At 40.5% G+C, this 10,962-nt stretch overlaps 1 long non-coding RNA gene across 1 annotated transcript; it reads left to right on the forward strand.

Annotated features, from left to right (window-relative positions):
• Positions 1 to 1,139: 1,139 nt before the first annotated feature.
• Positions 1,140 to 4,383, forward strand: LOC142053878 (uncharacterized). The gene is made up of 2 exons (XR_012659354.1): positions 1,140 to 1,257; positions 3,511 to 4,383. It is a non-coding gene; the product is annotated as an uncharacterized LOC142053878 (long non-coding RNA).
• The last annotated feature ends 6,579 nt before the right edge of the window (positions 4,384 to 10,962 follow it).

Raw genomic sequence — 10,962 nt, forward strand, 5'->3', positions numbered from 1 at the left:
TCAGTTTGCACTGGTTGGCTTTCTCTGCATATCAGTTCTGTGAACTATTGAAATCAGAGTGTTTTTTCCTACTCCAGCAGGCAGTTGCCAAAGCTATATGACACAGAACTGGATATACAGAACACTTGCATCTGTTGTTATGTCAAGTGAAGATGTAACGCTAGAAATATAGGGATCTTTATTGATGCAAGGGCCACCAGACACTGAGTGCTGGAATTCTGCTCAGAGGAAGCAAACCAGATGGGAAGAGAAAAGAAACCCCCAGCTGTCAAGTGTCACATCATCGTAGGTGAGTCTAAAGAATAAGAAGTAGCATCTTCTTCCCGTACATTTGTGCCTCTGCACAAGGAGTCCTTTGATGATATATGCCTGTGGTTTATTTAACTGATTTTTAGACAAAGATTATCAAACATACAGTGTGCCTCCCTTCATTGAGTTTATATCAGGTTTTATCAGGTAAGGAGTATCGGGCCCCACTATACTGGTCTCCCTTCTATGCTCATGACCATAGGAAATATAAAAAGTTTAGGTCAAGGCCATTAATGAGAGTGAGCTATGGAAGAACCAGTAACATCTTACTCATTCTGCATTGCAGATGGCTAGTCCGTGGATATTGTGGAGGACCGGAGTAATCATCTCCATGGAAGTCTCCTAAGGAAAACTCTTGATTTCACTTAGTGCCTCAGCAAGATACAACAAGTTCATGGTGCTGCTATAGCTGCCTTGCTTTAGATCAAGAGGACTTCAGGACTCTAGCTTTTTATGAAGTACTCTAGTCAATACAGAAGGACCGATTTGGATTATCATCAGAAAAACTCAAGCTGTTCAATTTACCTGAGGTGATACTTGCTGGTTCAGAATAAGACTGATGAAAAAGGAGGTTGATTGGACAAAACCCCTTTTGAAATCTGTGGCTTCAAAATCCAGTTTAATTGAATTTTACAGAAATTAATCAAAATAAATTGGAAAAAATTGTAAGCACAAAAAAAGAGTCTTTGCTCTTTCCTATAGTTATGGAGCAAACACAATTATATACTTTAAAAAAATATTCTTATTGCTTTGGGCATCTTAGATGTTGTGAAGTATTTGTTTATGCACCATTAAAACACTTGTTGAATTTTCTACCTTTCACGGAATCACAGAATCACACAGAATCACAGAATGGTGGGGCTTGGAAGGGACCTCTGGAGATCATCTTGTCCAACCCCCCTGCTTGAGCAGGCACACCTAGAGCAGGGGGCACAGGACCGCATCCAGGTGGGTTTTGAATGTCTCCAGGGAAGGAGACTCCACAACTTCCCTGGGCAGCCTGTTCCGCTGCTCTGTTACCCTCACAGTAAAGAAGTTTTTCCTCATACTCAGGTGGAACTTCCTGTCTTCCAACTTGTGCCCATTGGCCCTTGTTCTATCATTGTGGCACCACTGAAAAGAGTCCAGTCCCATCCTCTTGACACCCACCCTTCAGATGTTCATAAGCATCGATAAGACACACCCCCTCAGTCTTCTCTTGTCCAGGCTGAACAAACCCAGGTCTCTCAGCCTTTCCTCATAAGGGAAATGCTGCAGTCCCCTGAACATCTCTGTAGCTCTCTGCTGGACTCTCTCCAGTAGTAGTTCCCTGTCTTTCTTGAACTGGGGAGCCCAGAACTGGACACAGTACTCCAGTTATGGCCTCACTAGGATGGAGTATAGGGGGAAGATAACTCCCCTTGTCCTGCTGGCCACACTGCTTTTTAATGCAGGCCAGGATATCTTTTGCCTTCTTGGCCACAAGGGCACAGTGCTGGCTCATGGTCAACCTGCTGTCCACCAGCACTCCCAGGTCCTTCTCAGCAGAGCTGCTTTCCAGCAGGTCAGCCCGCAACCTGTACTGGTGCATGGGGTTGTTCCTCCCCAGGTGCAGGACCTGGCACTTGCTCTTGTTGAATTTCATTATGTTTCCCTGGCCCAGCTCTCCAGCCTGTCCAGGTCTTGATGAATGGCAGCACAGCCTTCTGGTGTATCAGCCACTCCTCCCAGCTTGGTACCATCAGCAAACTTGCTGAGGGTATGCTCTGTCCCTTCGTCCATATCATTGATGAGTAAGTTGACCAGGACTGGACCCAGCACTGACCCCTGGGGAGCACCACTAGCTACAGGCCTCCAACCAGACTCTGCCCCATTGATCATGACCCTCTGAGTTCTGTTGTTGAGCCAGTTCTCAATCCACCTCACTGTCCTCTCATCTAACCCATGCTTCCTAAGCTTACCTATGAGGATATTATGGGAGACAGTGTCAAAAGCCTTGCTGAAGTCGAGGTTAACAACATCCACTGCTCTCCCTTCGTTGACCCAGCTAGTCATGCCATCGTAGAAGGCTATCAGGTTGGTCAAGCATGATCTTGCCTTGGTGGATCCATGTTGACCACTTCTGATAACCTTTTCCTCTACATGCCTGGAGATGACCTCCAGGATGAACTGTTCCATCACCTTTCCATGGATGCAAGTGAGGCTGACTGGCCTATAGTTCCCTCTTCCTTGCCCATTTTGAAGAAGGGAGTGACATTTGCTTTCGTCCAGTCCTCGGGCACCTCTCCTGTCCTCCATGACCTTTCAAAGATGATGGAGAGTGGCTTAGCAACAGCGTCCGCCAGCTCCCTCAGCACTCGTGGGTTCATCCCATCGAGGCCCATGGATCTGTGAGGATCCAGTTTGCCTTAAATGATCTCTAACCCAGTCCTCCTCAACGAAGGGGAAGTCTTCCTTTCTCCAGCTTTTCTCTCTCACCTCTGGGGGCTGGGATGCCTGAGGGCCAGCCTTAGCAGTAAAGACTGAACCAAAGGCGGCATCCAGTAACTCTGCCTTCTCTGCATCCTGCGTCACCAGGGCACCCACCTCGTTCAGCAGCAGGCCCACAGTGTTCCCAGTCTTTCTTTTACCACTGATGTATCTGAAGAAGCCCTTCTTGTTATCCTTGACATCCCTTGCCAGATTTAGTTCCAAGTGGACCTTGGCCTTCTTCATTGCATCTCTGCCTACCCTGACAATGTTCCTATATTCCTCCCAAGTGGCCAGTCCCTTTTCCCACATACTGTAAACCTCTTTCTTCCATTTCAGTTTCTCTAGGAGCTCTTTGCTCATCCATGAGGTTTTCTGGCTCCTCTGCCTGACTTCTTTGTCATAGGGGTGCACCAATCTTGAGCTTGGAGGAAGTGGCACTTGAATATTGTAGTTGTATCTTGGACTCTGCTACCTTCTAGAGCCCTACCTATGGGATTCCTCCAAGCAGGTCTTTGAAGAGGCCAAAGTTGGCTCTCCTGAAGTCTATGGTTGTAATCCTACTTGTTGCCGTGCTTCTACCACATAGGATCCTGAATTCCACCATCTCATGGTTGCTGCAGCCAAGGCTACCCCAAGCCTCACATCCTCAACCAGACCTTCTTTGTTTGTTAGTATAAGATTGAGCAGCACAACTTGCCTCATTGGCTCCTCTACCACTTGTGTCAAAAAGTTATCCTTGATGCTCTGCAGGAACCTCCTGGATTGTGCGCACCTTGCCGTGTTGCTTTTCCAGTAAATATCAGTGTGGCTGAAATCCTCCATGAGAACCAGGGCCTGCGATTGTGAGGCTACTTCCAGCTGTCTGCAGAAGGCTTCTTCTACAGATGACTTATTCCTGATTAGGTGGCCTATAGCAAACGCCCACAACAGTGTCATCCATATTTGTCTACCCCTTAATTTTACCTATAAACTCTTGATTAATTCTTCCTCCACCCCTAGGCAGAGCTTGATGCATTCCAGTTGCTCCCTCACAGAAAAAGCAACTCCCCCCACCTCGCCTTGCTGGCCTTTCTTTCCTAGAAAGTATGTAGCCACCCATGACAGCATTCCAGCCATGACTGACATTGAATCAACTTTGGAATATCTGAGGAGATATTCCTTCACCTATTTTTAAATTAAGGTGTAGTGGAATGACTAAGAACAATTAATTTATTGTACAAAAAGGATCTTAATGTCATGCATGGTACCTTCTATGTAATAGCCATTGAAACAGGCAGATCTGCAACAGTTATAGCTTTATTCCTTGGGTGGATTGTTATAAGTTTCTTTTTCAGTTCTTTACTGAAATAATAATTTAACCTGTGAAATATTTTTCTAGCAGAATGTATTGGGTTTTGTAGACTTAGAGAAACAGTATCTGCTGACATAGAAGGTTATTTTCTTAGTGGCCCAAAAAGAGGTTGCACATAGAGACTTATTTTGGATATTTCCAAAGGCTGTTCTATACCATATAAATGTTAATGTAGTTGTAATGAATGATAGATACTGCATTTAGATTTGAGAGTAATATTTGTTTCCCAGTTTGTATGAGTGGTAAATAAATACTGGGACTGCTTGATCACATATCTGATTGTACAATTTTCTGTGATACATTTGTATTGTGTGTTGAGGAAAATGTGTCTTTTAGGATGAAAGCATGGTATGGGTTTCATAGAAGAGTAACAATGACAGCAAGAAAGTGATACAGAAATGTCAATCTTTAGAATATAATGAGAACAGGCTACATTTGTATTATTTCCTGTGCTTAAGTTTCATTACAGTAATTTTCCCAATGAATACATTGCATAGTATGCTATTTCCTCTTCTCATTACCATCTTGGTCATGGAGAGGAGTTTATAGAATCTTAATGATCCAGTTATTTAAATATTTTTTATAGTCTCTGTATTTTGAATGACCTCTCTGTTTCACCTCCTCCCTAAGGTTACTGAACTTGAGAATAGGAGTTGCTTTTAGATCAAATTACTCAACAAGGGAAAAGCCAAGGTAGTTCAGACTGCTATTATCACAATTACAGAGATTATAGCAAGGATGAGAAAAAAAAAAGAGAAATAAATAGCACAGTCAGAATTTTCACTAGCTTTCCACTACAAAGCAAAGCAAACAATAGTAATTATTCTATGTGAGTCTGATGCAAAGCTCACTGGAAGTCACAGATCCCCCCCAAACCAGTGGTAAGAGATTGCTCAGGCTTCAGACGATATCAAATCTGGTAGTGCTGGATTTGGGGTCAAAAATCACAGTCCAAAACACTGATTATCACTGACACTGTGATCTCTAGAAGTTTTACCATCTTGAAAAATGTAGAAATGTGAGTGGTCGTGTGCATTTGAAATATTTCTCATAATTTTTGAATCTTCTTTATATTCAAATAAGAGGTGAAGAACAGATCCCTCTACGCTAGGATTTAAGGTGCTGGCCAGTGATATGGATTGAAATGGGCTGCAGACTGCTTGGAATCCATAGCCCTCGGGGGAAAACTGGTATGTGAAAAGTACTTAGTAAAAAACAAACATTTCTGTCAAGATGCAAAGCATGTTGCCACACACAGTGTGACCGAATGGACTCTGCCAGCCAAATAACTCTCACCATTTAAAGGCGTGACCGAGTAGCCTGTGATGCTTCATAGACATCTGAGATACGCAGCCCAGAACAGTAAATGATAAAAGCTGAGATTAAGGATTCAGCACTTCCCAGTATCATTAAGACCCTGAATGTGTTCACTGACCATTCTGAATGGTAAATACACTTCGCAGGCATATGCCCTGTACCTTCTATAAAGCTTGTTTTCCTACAGTGGGCAGGGAGATTGCATGAGAGACTCATGGAAAGTGCACAAAGAACAAATACAGGCAAAGGATTTATCTGCAAAGAATTTTTAGAGTGCAGGGTGCTGTATTTACTCACATTCTCCAATCTTCATCTGAGTAAATAACGTGGTGTCATGGGACATGCTGCAATACTGATAATGAGTTTTATACTCATTCACCCTGAGAAGTTTCAACAGATACAGCTTGCCTATCAAATGGATTTAAAGTTGTATTGTCACTGCCTTGCTTTCTGCACTGATTGCTTTTGTACTGCAGCTCCATGCCTCAATAGACACTTTGATTGTCTGTATCTGCCACATTGTTCATGAGTCTCCCTATAATCTGTAGTATGAAGCTCTTCGTTTTAATACTAAAGCTCAACATGTGCTCCTACAGTTATTATTAACTTAGGAATATGGCAGCCAAAATGATATTTTGCTTTCTATTCTCTGCTTTTTTTCTGTATATGTTGCATGGTAGGCAGCAATCTACTTAGTTCAACAGCTCAGCTTTGTGAAGGAAGTATTTCAGAAGGGATGTTGTGTGTACAGCTGCAGACATTTCCACAGGTTTGGTTACCGTGCCACACACAGCTATAATAATAAACCTTGGCTACCCTTGGCTTAGCTATTATTTTAAATTCATAAGATCTGAATCCTAAGTTTCAGCACAAAGTGTCGCTGCAATTTGACAAGTCTTTAAGCATGTAGCCTGTCTTAAGCATGTTATCTTAAGAATGTTAAATGTTTTGCAGGACAGAGGTATTAAGACTTGGTCTAATACACTGTAGTTTGATTTTTATCAGAAGTGAATCAACCTCCCTACAATTCTGAATGTTTATTCTTCTTTTTCTTATTCTATTTGAAGATATTTCAAACAGGTTCAGCTCAGTTTCCTAAAGAAAGGAGGCTAATGAAATAATTGCTGGATTAATATATGTGTGTGTGGATACACATGTATTTTACTGTTCCCTTCTCCCATCTCCTTATAACCACTGCATTTCTTGGCCTATTTCAAATGGTCTGAGAGAAAAATGGTAATCTCAAAGATAAATTTCCAAACACTTTATGAAATATGTAGCTGGGTGGAAACAGAAAGAAATGTCTTCCTCTCGGCCCAAGGAAAGGCTGCAGTGTACGCATAGTCCTGATATCAGAAAAGATACCAAAGGACCCAATTTTCAGACCCAAATCTGTAGGAAATCGTCTATACTGTTGCTTTTTTGTTGTTGTTGTTGTTGTTTAATTGGGTTCCAGCGACGCCTACAGTTTCTTTTGGAAGGTGTTGGGGTAGTGATGGCAGGTGTTTTCCACCTGGAGTCTCTTAATAAAAACAAGACTATTTGAAGTTATTTCAGTTGAATACGAATAAATATATCAGTGGACTCTACCTATGATATTCCAATTTCTTGAAATAAATACTTTGCAAGTGATGAGAAGTGATAGGGGCAAGGAATAAAAAAAGGTAAAGGTAAAATTGGGCTAAGAGTGAATTCACAGAATGAAGTTCGAATTTTGTTTCTTGCTGTGTGCATTTGTTACTTAATTCTTTTAATTTAAGAATTTCATAATACTTTATAAAGGTTAATTATACCTCATATCTTATGCCCCAATTCTGACTGCATCCTGTCTTTCACTCTGTCAACAAGAAACTGAAGTACAGAGACATTAAGCAGATGACTGAAAGCTCTGCAGCAAGTCTCTGGTTATGTCTCCAGAGCACAGTACTCTGAACTTGGGTACCAGAAGCACCACAGTCATTCTAATAAAATGGTCTTTCTAACATTAAATTACCCTCAGCAAGTGACTTGAAACTGTAGTATATATTATAGATATATCCTCAGTCAGGATGAGGATAACAATCTCAGTTCCAGTATTTATACAGTAGGTGACACCCTGGAATTTTGCCATTTCTTTAAAAGAAGACCAAGTTTCACTTTTCATCTATTAGAATACACTGGTTTATTGTGCTAGTCCCTGGATATAGGCTTTTAAATACGTATAGTATAAGAAACCTAACACAACCCTAAGTCTTTCTTTAAAGAAAGTTGGTATGTAAAGAAAGAATCCCATACACTGAAATGGACACATAAACCAACCATATATTCACGTAAAACAACAACCATATATTTCAAATTTTAATTCTTTTGGGGGTGTGTTAGCACCACAATAACCTAATACAATTTTTAAAACAAATTAGAGCATAATGTTTATTTGTAGGCAGAAGAAGAACCATTCACATTTCTTTTTGAGGTCACTATGTCTTCTGATTTCAGTATGTTTCTGAGCATCTACTGAAACACCAGAGAATTAAGTTTTGATATCAGGCAAGCATATTCGTGTCCAGTTAAGCAAAATTGTGCATACTAGTCCTCTTTATGGGTTCCTTTAAAGTGAGAGCTTTAAAAATTCCTAACAAGAAGACTAGAAAGAAAGAAGGATATCAAAGAATCACTTAGGAGAAATATTTTCTTTTCCAGATTCATGTAATGAAGCAGCATTTATAATTTTTAATCCTTTATTTGCCCCCCTAAGTAAATTCAGTCATCTATTTAACTCACACTTCAGGATTTGCATTTGAGCTTGATGGCAATAATAATCAAGTGAGATAAATTAAATTAATATCCTTGCAGATACAATTATTTTAATAACTTTTCCATTTCCATTCCCTTTTTATCTGCATTATCACAATTGGATAAGATACTACAGTAAACCAATGCCTCAATGAACTTCTCTCTGTGCCCAGCACGGAGAGATTAGGATTATTTATTTTATTGCTCAGATTGTCCTATTTTACCTTATATAGCACCTTTTATTGCAAAAGGAAGCCAGACGCTTTGATATAAAGAGGAATGATGTTTCTCTGGGTTGATATGTACATACTTCTGGGGTGGAGCAAAGACCCTTCTCACAGCCACCAGCAACATCATACAACCATTAAAACAGAATGCCCAGAGAAACTGGATCAGGGTGCAATAGTTTTGCTAGGATCTTGGGGCTTCCAAGACACACAGGACATATACAAATGCAGATACATGAATACTCATGTATATTCAGGGTTTTTGATACTTGATACTTACACACCCACAATGAGAGCTGCTCTGCTTTTGTAGCCTGAGTATTTGGTCTTTAGGTGAATGGAATACAGACGGTCTGCAGAGGACAACCTAGGGCCCTTGAGCAGGACCATGAAGCTCTTGTTGCAACCACTGCCCACAGATTTCAGCCTCCATGCATTCTGCATGTGGAGTTACTGGATTCAAGCAAGGACAAGTCCCACACTCTTCAAAATGATCTTCTATATTAGGTGTCATGAAAAGCTTTTCTGTGACATTTTTGATATTTCTCAGTGTGAACCAAACACCAATTATATACCTATGTATATACAGAAACACTCCCTGATTTTGTGTTTCTCTGTGGTTTTTTTCCTCCCCTGCATAACTGATTTGTGTCTTTCCCATCCAGTTTCTGCAGGATGTGAGGACCCAGCTAGGATGTCCTTCTCAGCAGAAAGGACAGATATCTGTGGGAGTTGTGCAGTAGTAATTGTGTTGGGTCAGCAATCTATTAACACTGGCAGTTTAAGTCACCGTGTCCATGATTGTCCTCTGTATGTTTACAGAAAAGATTAATATATACATATACAAGCCTTTCAAGCCATGTGTGGGCTGGTTAATAGTTTACCAAGTGTTATCAGCTAGCTTAGCCCTCCCACTTACCCTTGCTCCTGCTGCTGAGTGTGCCTGTAGCAATTTTTAGTGGAAGGGTTATTCATTATATGAATAGCTAGTGCTTTGGTCCTCAGGGCTGTTCCAGGTGCACTATAAGGGAACAAGGGAATTTCAGTCCCTAACTCCATCCCAGACTTCTACATGACCTTGGTCAAATCTTTTATACCTAGCTTTTCACGTACAGTCAGGCTCAGATCTGAAACCGGAATGGCTCTAGGAGTGGAGCTGATGAATTTGAGTTAGGTGCCTAATGTATGGGGAAATTTAGGCCCCTCAGACAGGGATTCTTTTTGTTTATGCCTCTGTGTTAACTTATTAGAATAGACAATTAAACCCTTTTCTTTGAAGGCACAGAGAAAGTATAGGGAGGGCAATAGTTCCCATCTTATATATAGTGGCTGAGAGTGAAAGTTTTCCCTTAGGGAGTAGAAGGCCTAGGTAAATAGATTTCGTATGTGTTTATAACTTTTTGTCTTGATAAAGCATAGCAAACACCCAAATTAAGTGGGAAAGTAAAATTCATATAGGAGGCTAAACACTGTGGGTTTCTTGTCATTAATTTCAGTAGGTTTTCCTATGAACACCATGTCACGATGACTTATGGTGTAAGTAAGCTTTTTTCAGCAATAAGGGGAAGGGGAGATATGAAACTTACATACAAAAGCATTACTTTTTATACTAATATGATTCCAGAAACATTTGAATGTTGCTGTGCTCACATACACTCTGCTTAAATAGTTTTGGTTTCATCAAGGCCCAGAGGACCTCTCCTGAGGTAGCTCTGACAGGCTATTTAACTCTGCAGAGCTCTGTGACAGCTGAAGCTAAACACATTCAGTCTTTGCAAAAGAGCTTAAGCATACCAATAATGAAAGAAATGGAAAACAAAGAAGATTTGTAGATCTTAAAAAAAACAACCCAAAACTGTCAACAAATGACACAAATTCTACCCTTTAGGATTTTTTTAAAGGGTGGTTAAGGTTTCCCAGGCTTCTGGGTCTTTCTCTGCCAGACTCTCTTTCCTGTTTTAGGTGGTATTTTGGCACTTTCATATGAGTATTGCTTGGAAAATGCAGTTTTAAATATCTCCTCCTCCTATCCTTCCTCTGTGTTGTTTCCATTTCCCATCCCTTCTTTAACTTGCTGCTTGAAATTATTAAGAATTAATGGCTCAGGCAGTGACTTCCATTATTGTGCTGGGGAGAAGCCGTACAAGGCCCTGAAGATTCATATCGGTCTCTAAGGCAGGGTCTCTTTCTGCATAAATTCATTCTATGTTGAAAATAACAGTCACAAGCAGAGTTCATAAATTAGTGAAAATTCATAAGTCTACTGAAAAATATTTGTCAGGCCATCACACAAGACCAAAAATTAGAATAAGAAGAGTTTTCAAAACTCAAAATCTCTATCACAGGCTCACTTCAAGATCAAATATGACACCTATTTGCTAAAATAAGTTCTATGAATGTATCTTGACTTTTCATGTGCTTCAAAAGTTTAAGAAATAAAATATTTGAGCTTGAGAGAAAAAATAATATAACAGAATTACATTGGACACTGAGTTTCTCTTGTCTTAATAGTGTGTGGCTTAGACAAGTTACACT

Source organism: Phalacrocorax aristotelis, chromosome 2, assembly GCF_949628215.1.
Source record: "Phalacrocorax aristotelis chromosome 2, bGulAri2.1, whole genome shotgun sequence".
NCBI lineage: Eukaryota > Metazoa > Chordata > Aves > Suliformes > Phalacrocoracidae > Phalacrocorax > Phalacrocorax aristotelis.